Raw genomic sequence first — 22232 nt, 5'->3', positions numbered from 1 at the left:
TGACATGATAGCAGTATTCCAGTATTTGAGGGGCTGCCACAAAAAAGAGGGGGTCAATTTATTTTCCAAAGCAGGCAAGATAAGAAACAATGGATGGGAATTAATCAAGGAGAGAAGCAACCTGGAATTAAGGAGAAACTTGCTAACAGTGAGAACAATTAATCAGTGGAAAGCTTGCCTTCAGAAGTTGTGGGAGCTTCATCACTGGAGGTTTTTAACAAGAGACTGGACAACTACCTGTCTGAAATGGTAAAGAGTCTCCTGCTTGAGCAGGGGGTTGGACTAGAAGACCTCCAAGGTCCCTTCCAGCTCTAGTCTGATTACTTACTCTCTGAAGTTGTGGGAATGCACTTTGGTTTGGCTAGAGCAATTATCCGTGGTGTGGGAACTGCAGTTAAGGCTCCTTTTCTCACCTAAAGAGAAGAAACAAAACTGTTCTTTTCCACAAATGAACTTAAATGTCCCCTATCACCGTGTCCAAACTGGGAACAAGTACAAATTAGCATGAAGATGCTGCCAATCAAATTTCACCACAGCTTAACCATCACTCTTCTAGATCAGATTAAAAACCCATGAGCTGTGTTTACAGGCTTAACCATCAAAGATCTATGAACTGTGTTCCTACCACACGCTTAACCTCAGTGGTGGGTTTCAAATTTTTTTACTACCGGTTCTGTGGGTGTGGCTTGGTGGGCGTGGCTTGGTGGGCATGGCATGGGAAGGATACTGTAAAATCTCCATTCCCTCCCCAATCCAGGGGAAGGTTACTGCAAAATCCCAATTTCCTCCCGATCAGCTGGGACTCAGGAGGCAGAGAATAGATGGGGGCGGGACCAGTCAGAATTTTTACTACTGGCTCTCCGAACTATTCAAAATTTCCGCTACCGGTTCTCCAGAACTGGTCAGAACCTGCTGAAACCCACCTTTGCTTAACCTGATGCACCCCCACACGAGGGGGGGAAAAAGTCCATTCACATAACGGGATACAAGACAAGCAACGTAAATTTACACATTTTTCAAGACAATTTGAGCAGTCACAACTGACCTAGCCTGCTGTGTCTGCTCTTGGAGACAGCCTGTCATTATTAGAAACTGCTGATGTTCCCAGTCGCCATGAGCTCGTCCCATGCCACTTTTCAAGCCATGTCACTCTATAATTATAACTTGTGGCAGCCACTGTGTAGGTTTAGTATGTGAAAACAGCTTCCTTTTTGGGGATCTAAATCTTCTATTGTTCAACATTGTTGGATGACCCAGGATGTTATACAGATAGTCCTTGACTCACAACAATTCGTTTAGTGACCGGTTAAAGTAGCCACGGTACTGAAAAAAGTGACATGACCATTTTTCACACAACCTTTGTAGCATCACCATGATCATGTGATCAAAATTCAGATGCTGGGCAACTGTTCATACTTGTGACCGTTTCTGTGTCCCAAGGTAGGGCGGTATACAAATCAAATAAACTATAACTATAACTATAACTATATCATGTTGTGGCCCATCAGCGGCCTGTGCAGCTAGTAGCTGATTCCAACAGCGAGGAGGCTGGTGTGGTGCTGTGCCAGCAGCCTGTGCAGCTGGCGCTCGAGTTGGACAGTGAGGAGGCTGGAGAAGATGTGGTGCCAGAGGCGGGGATTCAGCCAGGGCCTTCAGAACCTCCAAAAGCTCACTTAAGTGAAGAAGAAGAAGAGGAGGAGCCTCTTCTCAATGCATGGGCACGCAGAGCTGCCAAAAGGCAGGAGTGGCTCCTCAGGAGGAGGTCTCCTCGAGAGTAAGGCTTGGGGCTACTTAGCCACTCCCTTAGCCTATTTAAGGAGGAGCGCCACTTGCAGCAAGCTGTAGGGAACAACTTTAGTTCACTCTACTTCTGGGCTTTCTGTCAACTCTAGCAAGACTGTGATTACCTTATCTTAGAATTCTTGTAGGTTGTTAAGACAGTTTATTAACAGCCTTCGGTTGATAAAGACTGAATTATTTGAATAAAATAAGCTTTGTATAGAGTTTGTGTGTGCTGCGTTCTTTGGGATCTGTAGCTGGGGCAGAACATATCAAGGACCACACTCCAAAAGAATAGATAAGATCACAATGAAAAAATACATTAGATTCTGTTCAATCTATATCTGTTCAAATATAGCTAGGAGTTTGCAGAACTGTTCAAAATCAATGCAGTCACTTTGAATTCAAAATGTATTGTTCCAGCCTACGCTGTTTCAACCACTACAGAAAGGTGTTAAGTTTGAAATTGGTGTTTTGTACTTGACCCAACCATTTTGCACTCAGAACATTTCCACAACGGTCGAAATGGTGTCAACACACTTCTGGTAAAGTGCTCTAAAGCCCAGCAGTTTTGAGCCTAGAATATTGAACAGGATATTATAATCTTGAAAGGAATGTTTGAGCACGAAACATTTTGAATTCAAAATGTTGTGCACCATTAATTAATATGCCGTCCTTTGGGGGAGACAGACAGCTACATAAATTTGAGTAATAAATAAATAAGAAATAAATGTAATTTGTCATCTTAAAAGTAGTTTTGTGACATTGCTAAGGAAAGCTGTCATGGTGAGTGCATTCATACAATAAGTTAGATGAGTCTAATATGGAATTGGATCATTTGTGGTTCACTGTGTTGTGGCCAGAAGTCAACTACAGGTAGTCCTCGTATTATGACTACAATTGAACTCAGAATTTATGCTGCTAAGCAAGACAATTGTTAAGTGAGTTGTGCTCCATTTTACGACCTTTCTTTCCACAATTGTTAAGTGAATCGCTGCAGTTGTTAAGTCAATCTGGCTTCCCCATTGACTTGGCTTGTCAGAAGATCGCCAAAGGTGATCACATGACCTTGGACACTTGAAACGTCATAAATATGAGTCAGTTGCAAAGCGTCCAATTTTGATCACGTGGGGATGCTGCAACAGTCATAAGTATGAAAATGGTCATAAGTCACTTTTTTCAGTGCCATGTAACTTTGAATAATCACTAAGCAAATTGTTGTAAATCAAGGACTTTCTGTATGGTCTCAGCATGTCATGCAGACGAAGCTCTTATATTAAGTCACAATTTATTTGTTTAGCTTCAGCGTGTTCTCTGAACATGGCGGTTATTTTCAGGATTTAACTTGTGTGAACCTGCTATTAAATCATTCTGTTGCTCCATCTGCTTCTATGCTGGCTGTACTGACTAATAGTGGACTTTCAGGTTCTGGAAAAAAAATTCTACCAGTCTATTCTGAAGTTGCAGAGACCACATCAGAAGAGAAACAAACATCTTGAGGTATCCTTCAGAACACATAAGCACATACATACGTTCCACATTGTAGTATCATCAGATTGAATTAATTTATCCTGACAAGTCATGATGGGCTTTGACTTAGCACATTGTATAAATCTAGCTATGGTTAATATGGATCCGACTGTTTTGGCTAACTATCGTCTGGTCTCCAACCTTCCCTTCGTGGTGAAGGTTGTTGAGAGTGTGGTGGCGCGACAGCTTCCTGGGTACCTGGATGAAGCTGTCTATCTGGATCCGCTCCAGTCTGGCTTCAGACCTGGACACAGCACGGAAACGGCATTGGTCACGTTAGTGGATGATCTCTGGAGGGCTCGGGATAGGGGTTGTTCCTCTATCCTGGTCCTGTTAGATCTCTCAGCGGCTTTTGATACCATCGACCATGGTATCATGCTGCGCCGGTTGGAGGGGTTGGGAGTGGGGGGCACCGTTCTGCGGTGGTTCTCTTCCTATCTCTCCGACCGGATGCAGTTGGTGTTGGCAGGGGGGTAGAGGTCGACGCTGAGGCGCCTTGTTTGTGGGGTGCCGCAGGGGCGGTCCTCTTGCCCCTTCTGTTCAACATTTATGTGAAGCCGCTGGGTGAGATCATCCGTGGCTTTGGGGTGGAGTTCCATCAGTACGCTGACGATACTCAGTTGTACATCTCCACCCCAGGCCTATCCCAATGATGCCTTTGAAGTAATGTCCCGGTGCCTGGAGGCCGTGCAGATCTGGATGGGGAGTTACAGGCTTCGACTCAACCCTTCCAAGACCGAGTGGCTGTGGCTTCCAGCGTCCCAATATAGCCAGCTGGTGCCATCGCTGGCTCTTGGGGGCGAGTTATTGGCCCCCACTGAGAGGGCTCGCAACTTGGGCATCCTCCTGGATGCACAGCTGTCTTTAGAAGAGCATATGACAGCCGTGGCCAGGGGGGCTTTTCATCAGGTTCGCCTGATTCGCCAGTTGCGTCCCTTTCTGGATTGGGACTCCTTACAGTCACTCAGGCACTCGTCGCTTCCCGCCTGGACTAGTGCAATACTCTCTACATGGGGCTCCCCTTGAGGAGCACCCGGAGGCTCCAACTGGTGCAGAATGTGGCCGCGTGGGGGATTATGGGAGCGAGGGGCCGCTCCCATGTGACTCCTCTCCTGCGTGAGCTACATTGGCTTCCGGTGGTCTTCCGGGTGCGCTTCAAGGTGTTGGTTACCACCTTGCTGTTATAATTGTTTTCAATTATTTTGGATTGTTGGTGTTGGTTTTAAATCTACTTTAAACCCATTCGCAAGATGGGCATCCACCTTAATTGTTTAAATATGGTAGCTAAATAAATACTGGCTCGAGTTAAACACCAGTCTTTCCAAATTGTCCATCCAACTGATGGATAGAAGGTGGAAAATTCCCCCAAATTTCTCCAGGGATGAAAAGGAGATTCTTTAATAATTTCTCAAGGGCAAGAGTCCCCTTAGAGTGACAACTGTAGCATCGTTTTAAAAAAAATCGCATGGGAAAAGTTCCCTCTTCAGGGATTGAAAGGAAGCTTGTAGAGCTAAGAAAGCTGTAGAATATTGGCAAGATTACTGAACGATTAAAGACAGGATATTTACACAAGGTCCGTGGCCACCTCATTGCTAATTAGATGCATTCCCAACCCCTGAGAAAATCCTCTTCTCCTTGGAGGGAAAAAGCAAATCCTCTTTCTTTTTTTCTATCTATGGATGGATAGAAAAAATACAGTAGTACCTGAGCATTGGTAGGGTAAGGCTATGACTTAATAAAAGATGTACTAGATCTTCTGATCCCACTATGGCAAATATATATACTATGTGAACAGGAATGGAAGCAGTTTGGTAAAAGTTGTCCATACCATATACCAGTTAAGATTATTTAACTCCGAGATATCCGTTACGGGCCGTGGCTGTGACAAATTCGTTAATCTGGGCGATGCCACCACATTCAGAGCTGTGGGTGTTACTGGCGTCTCAGCAAAAAATCTAGTTTGGCATAAAAAAAGAAGTAAGAAGAAAGAAAAACCAATTAAGAAAACCAAAAAGAAAACATGCAAAGTTCATTGTGCCAATCCTATTCTAATCATAGCGTAATTTATTTGACTGATTGTTACTTGTTTATGGTATAACTTATTTGACGTGTGTTACAAATCCAATCACTGTCAATTGAATTCTATTCCATTCCATTCCATTCCATTCCATTCCATTCCATTCTCTTCCCATTCCATTTATTATTTTATCTCATCTCAGTCACTTTGCTATAGCAGTGATAGAAATCACTACTGAATTCTAATCCTGACAGCTGGATGACTGAGCCAGTCCTTTTCTACAGTCTTAGGAAGAAGGCAGTGACCAACGAAATCCAAAAATGTTGCCAAAAACACCACATGGATTTGTCCTGGCAATCCACCAGGAGTAAAGAATGATTCAAAACTCACACACACTCACACACATACATACATTCACACTCACATTCACACACACACACGTTCAAGCAATATAGATGGCTGCTTATCTCACAGCAGTAACTCTGGGTGGTGTATAAATTTAAAATCAGAGATAAACCATCCAAATAATAAATGCCCCAGGTCACAAACAGCGAATTCCAACTTACACTAAAACCAACATGACCTGACCAAGTTCACTTAAACTCCTAACCCAAATGTCTGAGGAAGAGCCATACCACGCATGCCTTATGAAAACAAGCAGGACTTTATGTTGTTAAAGCAGCCAATTGTTATTTAATAAGAAGCCATGATGAAACCAACCATGGTTTAGGAAGGGCAGAGTTTCACTCCTCATCCCCCTAGTTTTCAGCCTCAGGGGAATATGGTGATGTCAGCGAGGTTCCTATGCCTGATTTTTATTTAGCCTGCTTTTATTTTTTTAAATTAAAATTTATAGATTGGAGAGACTTTGGAATAAAATAGAAGGTTGCGAAAACTATGTGGCCAGGTCTGAATACCCTACTGGGAGTAAAATGGACAATCACAGGCCCCATGGGAATTTTTTAATAACCTGTAAATTATCCACCTGATATGTAGATCATACAGGAAAGATACAAATACCAGAACTGGGATGCAAATTTCTACGCAGCTGCTAGATGACAGGTTTGATGTTTCTATATATCTCTTTGCCATCAACTTGTCATCTAGAGTTTTACAGATTGGTTATATTTTGTTTATGCATTTATTAATTTATATCCCGCCTTTATTACTTTTTACAAATAACTCAAGGCAGCGAACACACACCTTCTCCTATTTTCTCCACAACAACTCTGAATTGGGATGGGCTGAGAGGAGAGGAACTGGCCCAAAGTCACCCAGTTGGCTTTCATGTCTAAGGCAGGACTAGAACTTGCCATCTCCTGGTGATTAGCCCAAAGTCATTGAGCCCAAAGTCATTGAGCCCGCACTCATTCCTAAGGGAGGACTAGAACTCAAAGTCTCCTGGTTTATAGTCCAGCATCTTTATCTACACCAAACTGATTCTGTGAATCCAGTCAACTCCACGTTGTTCAGGGAGATCTGGCTAATTAAACCATGACCATTAAAAGTGCTTGAATAAAATCCACTATTAAACAGTTTCTTTCCCCAAACTATAACAGAATAACATAGTTGAAAGGGACCTTGGAGGTCTTCTAGTCCAACTCTATACTCTTTCAAACAAATAGTACTCCAATCTCTTCTTAAAAACCTCCAGTGTTGGAGCATCCACAACTTCTGGAGGCAAGCTGTCCCACTGATTAATTGTTCTAACTTGTCAGGAAATGCCTCCTTAGTTCCATGTTGCTTCTCTCCTTGATTAGTTTCCATCCATTCCTTCTTGTCCTGCCTTCAGCTGCTTTGGAGAATAGCTTGATTCCCTCTTCTTTATGGCAGTCCCTCAAATACTGCTATCATGTCATCCCTAGTCCTTCTTTTCATTAAACTAGACATACCTAATCCCAGCAACCATTCTTTGTATGTTTTAGCCTCCAGTCCCCTAATCATCTTTGTTGTTCTTCTCTGTACTCTTTCTAGAGTCTCAACATCAACTACACATGACCAAATTATTTTTCTCTTGTCCCATCAAGTCAATGCTTGGCAGAGTCTTCAGATTAGCTCACTTTCCCCCCCACCTGTTATATTGGTAGCCTGGATGGACCATCTTGAATTCAGACAACTCTTCCTGCCTGGAAGTCATAACTGCAAAAGAGAGTCAGGAGGGGAAGTGAGAAACAGTGCAGGTTAGACTAACATTCACAGGATGCGATGCCCTTCATTTATATTCACTGCAGTCATTCCTACTAAAAATGTTTGTGATTTCAATTCATTTTTTAAAAAAATTCTGAATGTTTCACTGTATTTCTTTCTAGTACTTTTGACTTTTTTTTTATGACCATCACGTCTGACATAATGTTCCTTCTTTGTTATGGCAATTCCAATGTTTATTATTACAATATATGATTTATCATTTTGGCAGCTGGTGAAGTTATATATCATTTATGTCAATTTAGCTTGGAGTAAATTTAATTGGCTTTTTCTGTAACTCTTCTCATTGATCCATCGTGATTACATCTTTGAAATTTTCCTTCCCTTTTATTACACAATTTTTTAATTTGCTCTGTCTTTATATTTCAGTAAAGATTTTATAGATACAGCCTAATAAACGAACTCAGTTTTGTATGTATCGAGATTCACCTTTGGCAAGATGAGTAGTATATAAGTTTAATACACAAATAAGTATATAAATAATTTTACCATCTTTTTCAAGGTCCTTCCTTTTTTTTTATCACTTTTTATATGTTAAAAGTTAAAGTTAAAACTTTATCTTTCTAAGTATTTGCTGATACATTAACTATGATAGATTCCTTCTCTCATGGGTTCTTGTTGTGTTGTTTATCTGTTTCTTAAATCCAAAAGCGTCATGTTGACACATCTCATTAAATCTTTCTTACTTAGAGAAAGTAAGAAAGTAGATGTTTTTAGAATAACAAGCTTTTGGCAGCCATGCTGATGGTGAAATGGTGGCTGGGGAATCCTGGGAGTTGAAGTCCACACAATTTAGAGTTGCTAACGCTGAGAAACACTGTCCTAGTGAAACCTAATGCTCAGTAGGTGTGGTGGACTTGAGTTCCCATAACTATGGGAAATTATCATTTATGTAGGGTTGAGGAAAATGAGCAATATTCTTGTGTCCTCTTAAAAATAAACAGATTGCTGGATAAATTATTGAGGACCCGGATTGTGGGGGCAATAAGCCAGCTTTGTATAGAACAATTTATTTTATTATTATTTATTTTATTTTATTAAATTTCTATACCGCCCTTCTCCTGAAGGACTCAGGGCGGTGAACAGCCAGAAGATAAAACACAGGAAATACAAAATCTAAAATAAATTAAAACAAATTAAATAATTTAGGCTGAATTTTAAAATACCCCCATAATTAAACAATACCACTTAGGGGGGGGGGGGGGTCCGAAAGCCATAATAAGCAGGTACATACATAAAAGTATGCAGGCTATTGCTATAATGCATTGTAAGCCACCCTGCGTCTACGGAGAAGGGCGGCATATAAATTGGACTAATACTAATAAATGGCCAATGATATATCACGATGCCATGAAGTCACTAGAAAGAGCCGGGGGCAAAACTTTCAGCCCCCATTGTGTCCTTCATAAAGGATTGAAAATGTTGGCCCATCAGATATATTATATACCCTACAGGTATTTTAAGAGCTGTCAAAAGGGTGCAGATCACAATCCGGGCACTTTTGCTCTGGAACATAAATTCTGACTAACTTGCCTGGAATTGTGTATCTTGGCTGCTCTTTGGGTATTTTATCTACCCAGTATACAGAAGGTCTGCAGGGAGAAAAAAGAGAAACCAAATTAATCTAAATTAATCCTCAGAATTTCTATCTCCATAGCCCTTCTTCTGACTCCTAACCTATTGGCAGTCTCAAGGATTATTCGTCTCTTTTGTCCTCATCACAGGATATCACAAGAAAAGCCCTGAAAATGCTAAATGTTAAAAGGAGATATATTTATTTAGTCCAAGATCTGTTGTCTTAAGAAGGCTTGAGCTGCAAACGTGGCTCAATCTGTGGCTTGCTAAATTTCACGGCAGTATAAAGCAACACCTTTATAGATGAGGGGTTCTTGGTGTTATTTGAGCTTGGTTGTTTTCATGCAGACATTTTATTCATTACCCAAACTAGGTAACGTTCATTAGTGCACTGATGATGAGCCTTTATAGATGCATGACTGATTCAGACAGATTTCATCCTGTAAAAAGGTCAATCTTCAAAATTAAGAAAAATCCTTAATGCTGCCAGCAAATTTCATAACTATAGCAAAAAGGAAATTTATTTACAGGAAGTGATTTATGAGGAAAGGCAATTAAACCTGAACGATCTGCCCTCTGTTGCCCCTTGTGGTCAGGAGATGCCATTGCATTTGGATCTCCAACACCTCGGTTTTGCTCAGATCAAGATACAGAATAACAGGAGTTGGAAGGCGAAGCGCGCCCACAAAGAGAACCGGTAGTAAAGCTGGTGAGAACCCACTCCTGGACCTCTTAGTGACTTAGTCCAACCCCCCACCCAAGCACAAGACCCTATCCCATTTCTGACAGATGGCAGTCCGGTCTCTTCTTGAAAGCCTCCAGTGATGAAGCTCCCACAACTTCTGAAGGCAACGTCTGTTCCATGGGTTGATCGCTCTCGCTGTCAGAAAATTTCTCCTTATTTCCAGGTTGAATATCTCTCTTTGTTCAGTTTCCACCCATTATTCCTTGTCTGACCTTCAGGTGCTTTGGAAAATAGGTTGACCCCTTCCTTTCTGTGGCAGCCCCTCAAATATTGGAAGACTGCTATCATGTCTCCCCTGGTCCTTCTCTTCACTAGACTAGCCATGCCCAGTTCCTGCAACCGTTTTTCATGTTTTAGCCTCCAGTCCCCTAATCATCTTTGTTGCTCTTCTCTGCACTCTTTCTAGAGTCTCCACATCTTTTTTATAGTGTGGTGACCAAAACTGGATGCAGTATTCTAGGTGTGGTCTTACTAAGGCTTTATAGAGTGGTATCAACAGCTCATGTGATCTTGATTGAATCCCTCTGATAATGCAATTTAGGATTGCATTGGCTTTTTGGCTGCCGCCGCACACTGTTGGCTCATATTTAATTAGTTGCCCACTAAGACTCCTCTCATATTGACTGCTATTAAGCCTGGTTTCTCCCAATCTGCATCTACAGTACACATACACACATTCTATAAGCCAGCCGTGCACAGCAAGGCTGAGAAAAATGCACCCAATGGATGAATTCAGAAGATTGGCATAGGTTGCCTCACCTCTTCCTATACTCAAGGCAGAGAAACAGAGGTATTTTCACTGCCTCTTCATTTCACCTGTGAAATATGTTTTAAATCCAGGGAGTTTTGAGAAAATAGGAATTCTGACCTGGAGAGAAGAGCTTGGTGGTTGACTTTTGGCCGGGCAAGGATGCTGAGCCGATTCTGCGTGGGCCCCCATTCTGAAGGCATCAGTTACCAGAGCAGCCAGCCGTGCAGGCTTATGGAGGAGAGGCAAACTGAAGTGATGCTTCCAAGTGAGCAAATGGTGATGAAAACTCACATCTGTTGAATAGGACCTAGATGTCTCAGAGATGTTCTGGCAACAGGAAAAACATGTGAGGGTTAGGAGTAGTCACTTCGAATGGTTACTAAATGAACTGTTGTAAGTTGAGGACTACCTGTTTAGGTAGTTCTTGACTTACAACTATTCATTTAGTGACCAAAGTTACAATGGCACTGAAAAAAGTGACAACCAGTCCTTGCGTTTCCAACCATTGCAGCTGTCAGGCCTGGAAGCCATCTTTTTCATTGGGCCTTCCGGTCTGCCACATTTATGACTGTGGGAAGGGGGGATTGTATGGAGCCAGGGTGATATATAGTCATAATAACATTCCTTTCTCAGTAAGTCAAGGACATCTTGCCCTGCACCTGGACAGCTGAAACTGGGAGGCATCTCCAGTTGGGACGGTGCTGGGATTGGACCATGTGATGGACTTGTGGGTGTTGGGCAGGGATTTGAACTTTCCTTTGGGTGGGGAAAACCTGGAAACTTTCAGATTCGGGTTTTCCCAGATGCGCCAATGTGACATCTCTAATAAAATGGAACTTTGAGGAAACTCAAGCCTCGGAGTTTTCTTTCACTGGAGGTGACAGCAGCATCCCCACAGTCACGTGATCAAAATTCGGGCACTTGGCAACCAGCATTTAACAATGGATTCACTTAAGAACTGCATGATTCACTTAACTGCAGTTATTCGCTTAACAAACGTGGCAAAAATGGTTGTAAAAAAACTGTACGACTGCCTTGATTAACAACAGAAATTCCAATTATTTATTTTATTTATTTATTTATTTATTTTTTCATATTTGTATACCGCCCTACTCCCGAAGGACTCAGTGCGGTGAACAGCCATAATAAATACAAATACATATAGAAGTTAAAAACTATTAAGAAACAGATTAAGTAATTTAGGCTCAAAGATTAAAAACATCCAAATTTATCTAAAGAGGTTTAAAACCCAATTTAAAAGCCAGTTTAAAAGCCAATTAAAAAGGGAGAGTTAGGCCAGACCAGCTTGTTGGAATAGAAATGTTTTCAGGGCACGGCGGAATATGCGTAAGTCTTGGATGTTTCGTAACTCCGGGGGAAGCCCGTTCCAGACGGTAGGTGCCCCCACAGAAAAGGCTCTCCCCCTGGGGGCCGTCAGTCGACATTGTTTGGCCGACGGCACCCTGAGGAGTCCCTCTCTGTGGGAGCGAACCGGCCGGTGAGAGGCTATTGGTGGCAGGAGGCGGTCTCGTAAGTACCCTGGTCCTGAGCCATGGAGCGCTCTAAAGATAGTAACCAAAACCTTGAAGCGCACCCGGAAGACCACTGGGAGCCAGTGCAGCTCACGCAGGAGGGGGGGTTACATGAGAGCGCCAAATTGCTCCCATTACCACCCGCGCGGCCGCATTCTGGACCAGTTGGAGCCTTCGGGTGCTTCTCAAGGAGAGCCCCATGTAGAGAGCATTACAATAATCCAGGCGTGAGGTGACAAGGGCGTGAGTGACCGTGCGTAACGAGCCCCGATCCAGAAAGGGATGCAACTGGCGAATCAGGAGAACCTGATAAAAAGTCCTCCTGGCTACGGCCGTCATATGCTCTTCAAAAGACAGCCGTGAGTCCAGGAGGATGCCCAAGTTGCGAACCCCATCTGTGGGGGCCAATGACTCGCCCCCAATAGTCAGAGATGGCACCAACTGACTATATCAGGACGACGGAAACCACAGCCACTCGGTCTTGGATGGGTTGAGTCTGAGTTTGTTCCTCCCCATCCAGATCCGTACGGCCTCCAGGCACCGGGACATCACCTCGAGGGCATCATTGGGGTGGTCTGGGGTGGAGAGGTACAGCTGGGTGTCATCAGCGTACTGATGGTACTTCACCCCAAAACCACGGATGATCTCACCCAGCGGCTTCACATAAATGTTGAATAGAAGGGGCGAGAGGACCGATCCTTGTGGCACCCCACATATAAGGGGCCTTGGGGTCGACCTCTGCCCCCCTGTCAACACAGACTGCGACCGGTCAGAGAGAAAGGAGGAGAACCACTGTAGAACAGTGCCCCCCACCCCCAACCCTTCCAACCGGTGCAGCATGATATCATGATCGATGGTATCAAAAGCCGCTGAGAGGTCTAGTAGGACCAGGACAGAGGAGCAACCCCTGTCCCGAGCCCTCCAGAGATCATCAACCAATGCGACCAATGCTGTCTCTGTGCTGTACCCGGGCCTGAATCCCGACTGGAACGGATCTAGATAATTCGATTCATCCAGGTACTGAGGCAGTTGTCGTGCAACCACACTCTCAACAACCTTTGCAACAAAGCGAAGGTTGGAGACAGGACGATAATTTGCTAATACAGCTGGATCCAGGGAGGGCTTCTTGAGGAGGGGCCTCACCACCGCCTCTTTCAAGATGGTGGGAAAGACACCCTCACTCAAAGAAGCATTTATAATTTTCTGGAGCCAGCCTCGTGCCACCTCCCGGGAGGCCAGTACCAACCAGGATGGACACGGGTCCAATAAACATGTGGTCGCATTTAGTCTGTTCAGTATCCTGTCCATGCTTTCGGGAGTCACAGGATCAAACTCTTCCCAAATAATATTCTCAGGACCTGCCCCTGTCATCTCCTCTGGATCAATCCAGTCAGAGTCTAGCTGTTCACGAATCTGAGCAATTTTGTCATACAGAGATTGTACAAAATCCTCAGCTCTACCCTCCAAGGGGTCTTCCCGCGTCTCTTGATGGAGCAGAGAGCGGGTCACCCTAAACAGGGCGGCTGGGTGATTATCTGATGACGCAATAAGAGTAGAAAAGTAGTTACTCTTCTCTACTCTTATCGCCATAATTATGATTATAGGTTGAGCACTGATTGATTCTACCCAGATCCATTTCTTTCTGAGATACTGCATTCAGTTCCCAACCAAGTCCAGATTTCTGCCTAATTTGTTTGTTTCCTATCTTTCATTGCCCTATTTAGTTTCCACCCCAACCAACCTGTTATTGTACTTCAGAAGGGACTTTTGTTCTCTTAAAGCCCAATGAGTCAGATAATTAGTTGGGTCTACTTTCTAAAATTTATAATTCACCATTTCTTCAGAAAGATATCAAGGCAGCCTGAATTCCTCTCCTTTCTCCAGATTTTACCACCACAACAAGTTTGTGAGGTAGGCTTGGTTGAGGGGCAAGGACCAGGCCAAAACCGAGCTTCTATGATTGAGGGGAACTTCCTAATCTAGCCCCTTCAGTACTCAGTCATGCTATCTTTTATTTTACTTGTATTGCCTACTTGTATTGACAGACACAGACTTCAGAGGATAGTTAGAACTGCAGAAAAAACAATGGCTACCAACCTGCCTTCCATGGAGGACCTGTATACTGCACGAGTCAAGAAGAGGGCTGTGAAAATATTTACAGACCCTTCGCATCCTGGACATAAACTGTTTCAACTCCTACCCTCAAAACGAAACTATAGAGCAATGCACACCAGAACAACTAGACACAAGAACAATTTTTTCCCAAACGCCATCACTCTGCTAAACAAATAATTCCCTCAACACTGTCAAACTATTCACTAAGTCTGCATTACTATTACTATTAATCTTCTCATCGTTCCCATCACCCATCTCCTCCCACTTATGACTGTATGACTGTAACCTTGTTGCTGGTATCCTTACGATTTATATTGACTGTTTCCTAATATGATTTGATTGCTTATTTGTACCCTATGACTATCATTAAGTGTTGTACCTTATGATTCTTGATGAACGTATCTTTTATGTACACTGAGAGCATATGCACCACGACAAATTCCTTGTGTGTCCAATCACGCTTGGCCAATAAAATTCTATTCTATTCTATTCTATTCTATTCTATTCTATTCTATTCTATTCTATTCTATTCTATTCTATTCTATTCTATTCTATTCTATTCTATTCTATTCTATTCTATTCTGTTCAGAACTGGGAATAATCCAAAAGAAATTATTTGGTGGCACTCCCATATCTATTTCCAAAATTGGATTCTGCCTTACTGTGTAAAATACGCTAAGCAGGCTGCCTGGTGATTTTTTTTTTTAAATTGCATTACAGGTAGCCCTCGACTTACAATCACAATTGAGTTTAAAATTTCTCTTGCTAAGTGAGAAAGTTGTGAAGTGAGTTTTGCCCCATTTCATGACTTTTCTTGACACAATTCTTAAGTGAATTATTGCAGTTGTTAAGTTAGTAACGCAGTTGTTAAGTGAATCTGGCTTCCCCATTGACTTGGCTTGTCAGAGGTTTGCAAAAGATGATCACATGACCCCCAGGACACTGCAACCGTCACAAATATGAACCGGTTGCCAAGCAACTGAATGTAAATCACGTAACCATAGGGATTCTGCAACAGTGTGAAAAATGGTCATAAGTAGCTTTTTTTCAGTGCTGTTGTAATTTTGAACGGTCACTAAACAAACTGTTGTCAGTCAAGGATTACCTGTACTAAGGCACAGCTCCAGAAATCATATTGACATCATTTTTGGGGGGGATTTTTTTTTATTTTTAAACCAACATAAAACCATCTTCAATTACAAACAAAGAAACAGTGTGTTGGTTGGTTACAAGTCATTTGTGCATCTTCACCATATTCATAGCTTACAGTTTACCAAATTTCTCATATTTATCGATCTAATATAACAAAATAATCTAAGATTTGAGTTAATTTAGATTATAACATTCATTTCATCATCCTAAATCACTCCAATAATAATACATCTTTATGTTATATTTTATATAACTCTAGAATTCTTGTATTATAAAGATCTCAATCATATTTCATTTCCATATTTTTTAATCTAGCCATTGGTAAAATAGGCCCTGTATCTTATAATATTGTTTATCTTCTTGTTCTCTGATTTCAAATGTCAATTCGCTCGTTTCAGCACATTCCATTATTTTCTTAATAACTTGATCTTGCATTGGTATTTTCTTTCCAATTTTTAGCAGACATCATTTAAAAAAAAAGATAATATCAATTGTCACCACATGAGGGTAGCCTTGCTTCAGAAAATGGTGATATTTACTTATGTGAAAGTTTGAAGAGAAAGTGGAAATAGAGACACCTGAACAATTAGAGCTGCTTCAGGAAATAGGTAGATAGGTAGATAGATGATAGATAGATAGATAGATAGATAGATAGATAGATAGATAGACAGACAGACAGACAGACAGACAGATAGATAGGGTTAGAGTTAGAGTTAAGAGTTAGATTTTTTTATTGGCCAAGTGTGATTGGACACACAAGGAATTTGTCTTTGGTGCATATGCTCTTAGTGTACATATAAAGAAAAGATACATTTGTTAAGAATCATAAGGTACAACACTTAATGATAGTCATAGGGTACAAATAAGTACTCAAATCATACTAGAAAACAATCAATATAAATTGTAAGAATTCAAGGAACAAAGTTACAGTCATACAGTCATAAGTGGGAGGAGATGGGTGATAGGAATGATGAGAAGACTAATAGTAATGCAGACTTAGTGAATAGATAGATAGATGATAGATAGATAGATAGATAGATAGATAGATAGATAGATAGATAGATAGATAGATAGATAGAAAGAAGGAAAGAAAGATAGAATCAAATTGATACATTTGGGGTGACATGATAGCTGTCTTCAAGTACTTGAGGGGCTGCTACAGAGAAGAAGGAATTGACTTAGTCTCTAGGGCACCAGAGGGGAGGACAAGAAGTAATGGACGGAAGCTTGTTAAAGAGAGATCCAATCTGGAACTAAGAAGAAATTGTCTCACAGAATCAGGTGAAAAGTTTGAACAGACAGGACAACATTTGAGCAGGTAGATAGAAGGTCTCCTGTTTTGAGCAAGGTGTTGGACTAGAAGACTCTACTTCAGGGGTGTCAAACTCACGTCGTCATGACGGTGTCATGTGACATATCGGGACTTTTCCACCCTTTGCCAAACCAGGCAGGGCCGGGGCCAGCATGTGACGCATCCAGCCTGCGGGCTGCGAATTTGACATCCCTGCTCTAGTTGGACTAGATGTAAAAAAGATGTGGAGACTCTAGAAAGAGTGCAGAGAAGAGCAACAAAGATGATTAGGGGACTGGAGGCTAAAACATACAAAGAATGGTTGCTGGGATTGGGTAGGTTGGATTTGATGAAAAGGAGGACCGGGGTGACATGATAGCAGGGTTCCAAATTCCAATATCTCGGGGGTTGCCACAATGAAGAGTGGGGTCAAGCTATTCTCCAAAGCACCTGAAGGCAAGATGAGAAACAATGGGTGGAAACTAATCAAGGAGAGTAACAACCTAGAACTAAGGAGAAATTTCCTGACTGTTAGAACAATTAATCGGTGGAACAACTTGCTTCCAGAAGTTGTGAATGCTTCAACACTCACTGGAGGCTTTTAAGAAGAGATTGGATAACTATTTGTCTGAAATGGTATAGAGCAGGAGTCAGCAACCTGCGGCTCTGGAGCCGCATGTGGCTCTTTCACCCCTCTGCTGTGGCTCCCTATGACTCAAAATATGCGTCACCCGCCGGCATGTGATTTATTGAGCCAACCATGGATAAATGCAAGAAAAGAAATGTTTCAGAAGAAAACAGAACATTTAATTCAACTACATATGCTAGTTTTGTGGCCACTCAAGATATAGTCAGTCACAGGAAGGTTTTTGTGGCTCCCGGTGTTTTCTTTTCTGTGGGAAACGGGTCCAAATGGCTCTTTGAGTGTTTAAGGTTGCAGACCCCTGGTATAGAATTTCCTGCCTAAACAGGGGATTGGACTAGAAGACCTCAAAAGGCCCTTCCAACTCTGTTATTCTATACTTCCATGGTCCCTTCCAGGTTCCAGCCCTATGATTCTATGTTCTATTTCATATTATTGTTCACTAGAATCTAATGTATGACTGGCTCAGGAATTCTGGGAGTTGAAGTCCACAAGCGTAAAGAGGCCATGGTTGCTCACCCATGCTCCATTAAGTGAAAATTAGAGGAATTTGTTTAAACATGTGGACCCAATATATTGAATCAGGGGCCAGTTTGGGGAAAAATACTAAAATGTGATTTCAGCAGTGAATGGCTAGAATTCTTCATCCTTTTCTAGACTACTTAAAACAGCTAATGGGTGATTTGGAATTTAGATACTTTGTGTGTGAGAAAGCTGAATAATTGCTTCGAGACCAGGTGATGTTTTCTCCAATCTGCTACCACCTTCCCAAATTTTGCAATCAAGAAGTGCAAAATTGTTGCCATAGCATCCTTGCTGCTATGTGGACAAAATCCATGCTTAGTTAGTGTGTTTTGGTGCCCGGGAACAGAAACAGAAGCAAATAGTACCCACAGAAGTTGCATCCACAAAACTAACAGGTCTAGATTAAATTGGGGGCAGGTCTTTTCTAGGTCAGCAAATTTTGGCAATTTAGCTGTTGGTTGATTCTCACCTTCAACATTCTTTACTAAGTTTGGTAGTTGTCATGAAAGAGGCTGAACAATTCTTTTTTTTTTCACAATGAAGATTTCCTGCCCAAGTACCAACATGGAACTTGGGCAGCATATAAATCTGATAAATTATTATTATACTTAAGCTTCTTAAAAATGTATTTTAAGCCCCTTAAAATACAGCCCAGTTATGGAGACACAATTGCTAAGAATGTCTGTTTTGTGCCATTTTGAGGAATGGACCCTTAAGATAGGCTTCATGTAATTGAAATAAGCAAGACTTACAGAATACAGAATAACAGAGTTGGAAGGGATCTTGGAGGTCTTCTAGTCCAACCCCCTGCCAAGCAGGAGACCCAATAACATTCTGAACAAATGGCTGTCCAGCCTTTTCTTAAAAATTTCCAGTGATGAAGCATCCACAACTTCTGGAGGCAAGCTGATGCACTGGTTAATTAGTTCTCAGTGTCAGGAAATTTCTCCTTAGTTCTAGGAACTTAAAAAGGTAAAGGTAAAGGTTCCCCTCGCACATATGTGCTAGTCGTTCCTGACTCTAGGGGGCGGTGTTCAACTCCGTTTCAAAGCCGAAGAGCCAGCGCTGTCCGAAGACGCCTCTGTGGTCATGTGGCCGGCATGACTAAACGCCAAAGGCACATGGAGCGCTGTTACCTTCCAAAGGTATTTTTGTTGTGGCCCGCCAGTGGCCTGCGCAGATCGTGGCTGATCCCGACGAGGAGGCTGGTGTGGGGTCACGCCAGCAACCTGCGCAGCTGGCGCTCGCGTTGGACAGCGAGGAGGCTGAAGAGGATGTGGTGCCAGAGGCAGAGACTCAGCCAGGGCCTTCAGAACCTCCAGAGGCTCCTTCAAGTGGAGAGAGCGAAGTGGAGGAGCCTCTTCTCAATGCTCGAGCACGCAGGGCTGCCAAAAGGCAGGAGTGGCTACTCAGGAGGAGGAGGTCTCCTCGAGAGTAAGGCTTGAGGATAATTGGCCACTCCCTTAGCCTATTTAAGTCACACACCTTTAGTAAGTTTCTTGCTGGAAACAACTTGTAATTATCATCAGAGCATTTTTTGAAAAGTCTTATCATATCTTGTTTTCTGGGCTGGTTGCCAACCTTTGCTGGACTTTGGTTTATTCTTGATACTTAATAAATTTGATAAGGACTGTTGGTGTGTGTCAATATCCTCGGGAATCTGGAGCTGGGGCAGAATAATTTTCTACTTGCATTTTTTACGTGCTTTCAAACTGCTAGGTTGGCAGAAGCTGGGACAAGTCACGGGAGCTCACCCCGTTACACGGCACTAGGGATTCGAACCGCTGAACTGCTGACCTTTCGATCAACAAGTTCAGCATCTTAACCACTGAGCCACCGCATCCCACGGAACTTAAATACCACCTTAAAAAGATGGGACTGGCCTATTCTACCTGCCTCTGTGTTATTTTTCCCACCACTTTGCTTCCTTCCCCAATCCCCTGTCTTCCCAAAGTAACTCATCCTGGTTCTATCAACAGCCAGCCTGAAGCCCTAGAAATTTTCCTGGCTGGATAAAAAAGTAGAGACACCTTCAAGTTGAGTCACCTTGAGTGATTTCATACCCAGTTGTCTTGGCAATAGTTTGGTGAGGTGTGATCAACAAAGTCAAAATAATGGCTACAGCTAGTCCTTGACTTACAACCACTTGTTTAGCGACTGACATTATATAACATCACTGAAAAAAAAAAGACTTATGACCAGTTCTTGCACTTACAACCATCACAGCATTTCAATGGTCAAATTTGGGCATTTGGCAACGAGCGTGCATTTATGATGGTTGCAGTGTCCCGGAGTCATGTGACCCCCCCATTTGTGACCTTCCCAGCTGGCTTCCGACAAGCAAAATCAATGGGGGAAGCCAGATTCACTTAATGACCATGTGATTTGCTTAATGAACAAAGTGATTCGCCTAACTGTGACAAAAAGGTTGTAAAATGGGGCAAAACTCATTTAACAACTGCCTTGCTTAGGGATGGAAATTCTGATTCGAATTGTGTTTGTGAGTTGAGGACAATCTTTGATCAAAACTCTGCCTGTTATTTGCAGATCAAAACAGGCAGAGGTGTGATGTACTATCATGGCCCAATATTAAAACCCTCTGCAGATATTTCTGTTCCAGGATTTTTGTTTTACTTCCCTATTCATCTAGTTACGAGACCCACAATACCACTTTATAATGCCTTGGTAAGGCCACACCAGGAATATTCCATCCAGTTTTGGACACCATGATATAAAACAGAGGTTGAGACTCTAGAAAGACTGTAGAAAAGAGCAACAAAGATGATTAAGGGACTGGAGGCCGAAACATATGAAGAACGGTTCCAGGAACTGGGTACGTCTAGTTTAATGAAAAGAAGGACCAGAGGTGACATGAAAGCAATCTTCCAATATCTCAGGGGTTGCCACAAAAAAGAGGGAGTCCAGCTATTTTCTAAAGCACATGAGAGCAGGACAAGAAACTATGGATGGAAACTAATCAAGGAGAGAAGCAACCTGGAATTAAGGAGAAACTTCCTCACAGTCAGAACAATTAACCAGTGGAATGGTTCGCCTTCAGAAATTGTGGGTGCTCCAACACTGGAGGCTTTTAAAAGAAGAGACTGGACAGCTACTTGTCTGGAATGGCATAGGGTCTCCTGCTTGAGCAGGGGGTAGGACTAGAAGACCTCCAAGGTCGCTTCCGATTCTGTTATTCTGTTATCCTAGTGCTCTTCCACTCATTGACTTTACTTGGATATTGAGAATGAGACAAGGTTTATTACTGCTGCCTGGAAGTACGCCAATGTGCATAGCACAGAAGACATCATTATTATATTTTCTAGAAATTTAAAATTTGGTAAACTGAACTGGGGGTAGTATGCAATTAACATCCTTAATTGTGTGTAGGAGGAGCTCAGCTCACCTAGTTCTCCTGACTCTTTGAGTCTTGTTGGTGATGAGGTTTCATCCTCTACAGTTGGGTGTGTTTAAGCACGCTTAACTCCCTTCTGCAATTAATCCATTTTTTTTTTCTAACTTTGGACACTACACTGAGCTTTAAATGAGCCAAAAGAGATTTGCACAACGTGCTAAGACACCCATCCATACACGCCCACAGAACCTAGCCATGGTGTGTGAATCTGGTTGACCGATCAGTAAATGGTCTAGTAGTTAAACTTGTGTGAACTCAGCTACTATATAAACTATACTATACTATATTGTTCCATTAGGTGGGATTATTTGCCCAAATAGCTTCCTTGGGAGGTCTGACCAAAGACATTTATGGATGGGCAACCGTGAAGACTAGGTGGAAAAAAACTCATCCAGAAACAACTCTACTTGAGTCAGTACTTGGAGCCAGTGGGAGCAGCTTCCTAAACTCCTGTGCCTTGAGTTATTTCCCTTCCTGGACCTTTTCCTAATGTCGCTCTTACCCCCTGTGGGTACCAACCTGTCTTGAGTCTCTGCATGGCTTAAGCAATCAGAGTAAGGCGAGCGATGTTGCCAGGGAGACTATGACCGCATCTTCCGTTGCCTGGGGAACCTCTTTGGACCGAACGCCTCGGATGCATTCCGAGAAAGGCCAGTGGGACAGAAGAACATTCGAAGGGATCTGTTGGGTACGATAACATCAAACTCCTGGCTTAGAAGACCCTTTTGCTCTTTTAAGGGCCATGCCACCTTCATCCAATCCTTTCAGTGTTTGTAAGCAATGCAGATTTTTTACTTTCAGCACATACTGTGTGTCCTGAACTCTTTGTTTTGGCAATGGTTGGGGCCCCATCCCCACCCAGCAGTTAACTAAAATCGGAGGCATAGTCTGCTGGCTTCCCAAAGTTGGACACACGAAAAGTGTTGTGTAATAAACCTTAAAATGAGATTGAGGTGGTTA

Source organism: Pituophis catenifer, unplaced genomic scaffold, assembly GCF_029215685.1.
Source record: "Pituophis catenifer annectens isolate HBS135680 unplaced genomic scaffold, rPitCat1.0.hap2 SCAF_1, whole genome shotgun sequence".
NCBI classification, from domain to species: Eukaryota; Metazoa; Chordata; class Lepidosauria; order Squamata; family Colubridae; genus Pituophis; species Pituophis catenifer.
Note: the sequence above shows the minus strand (reverse complement) of the source record.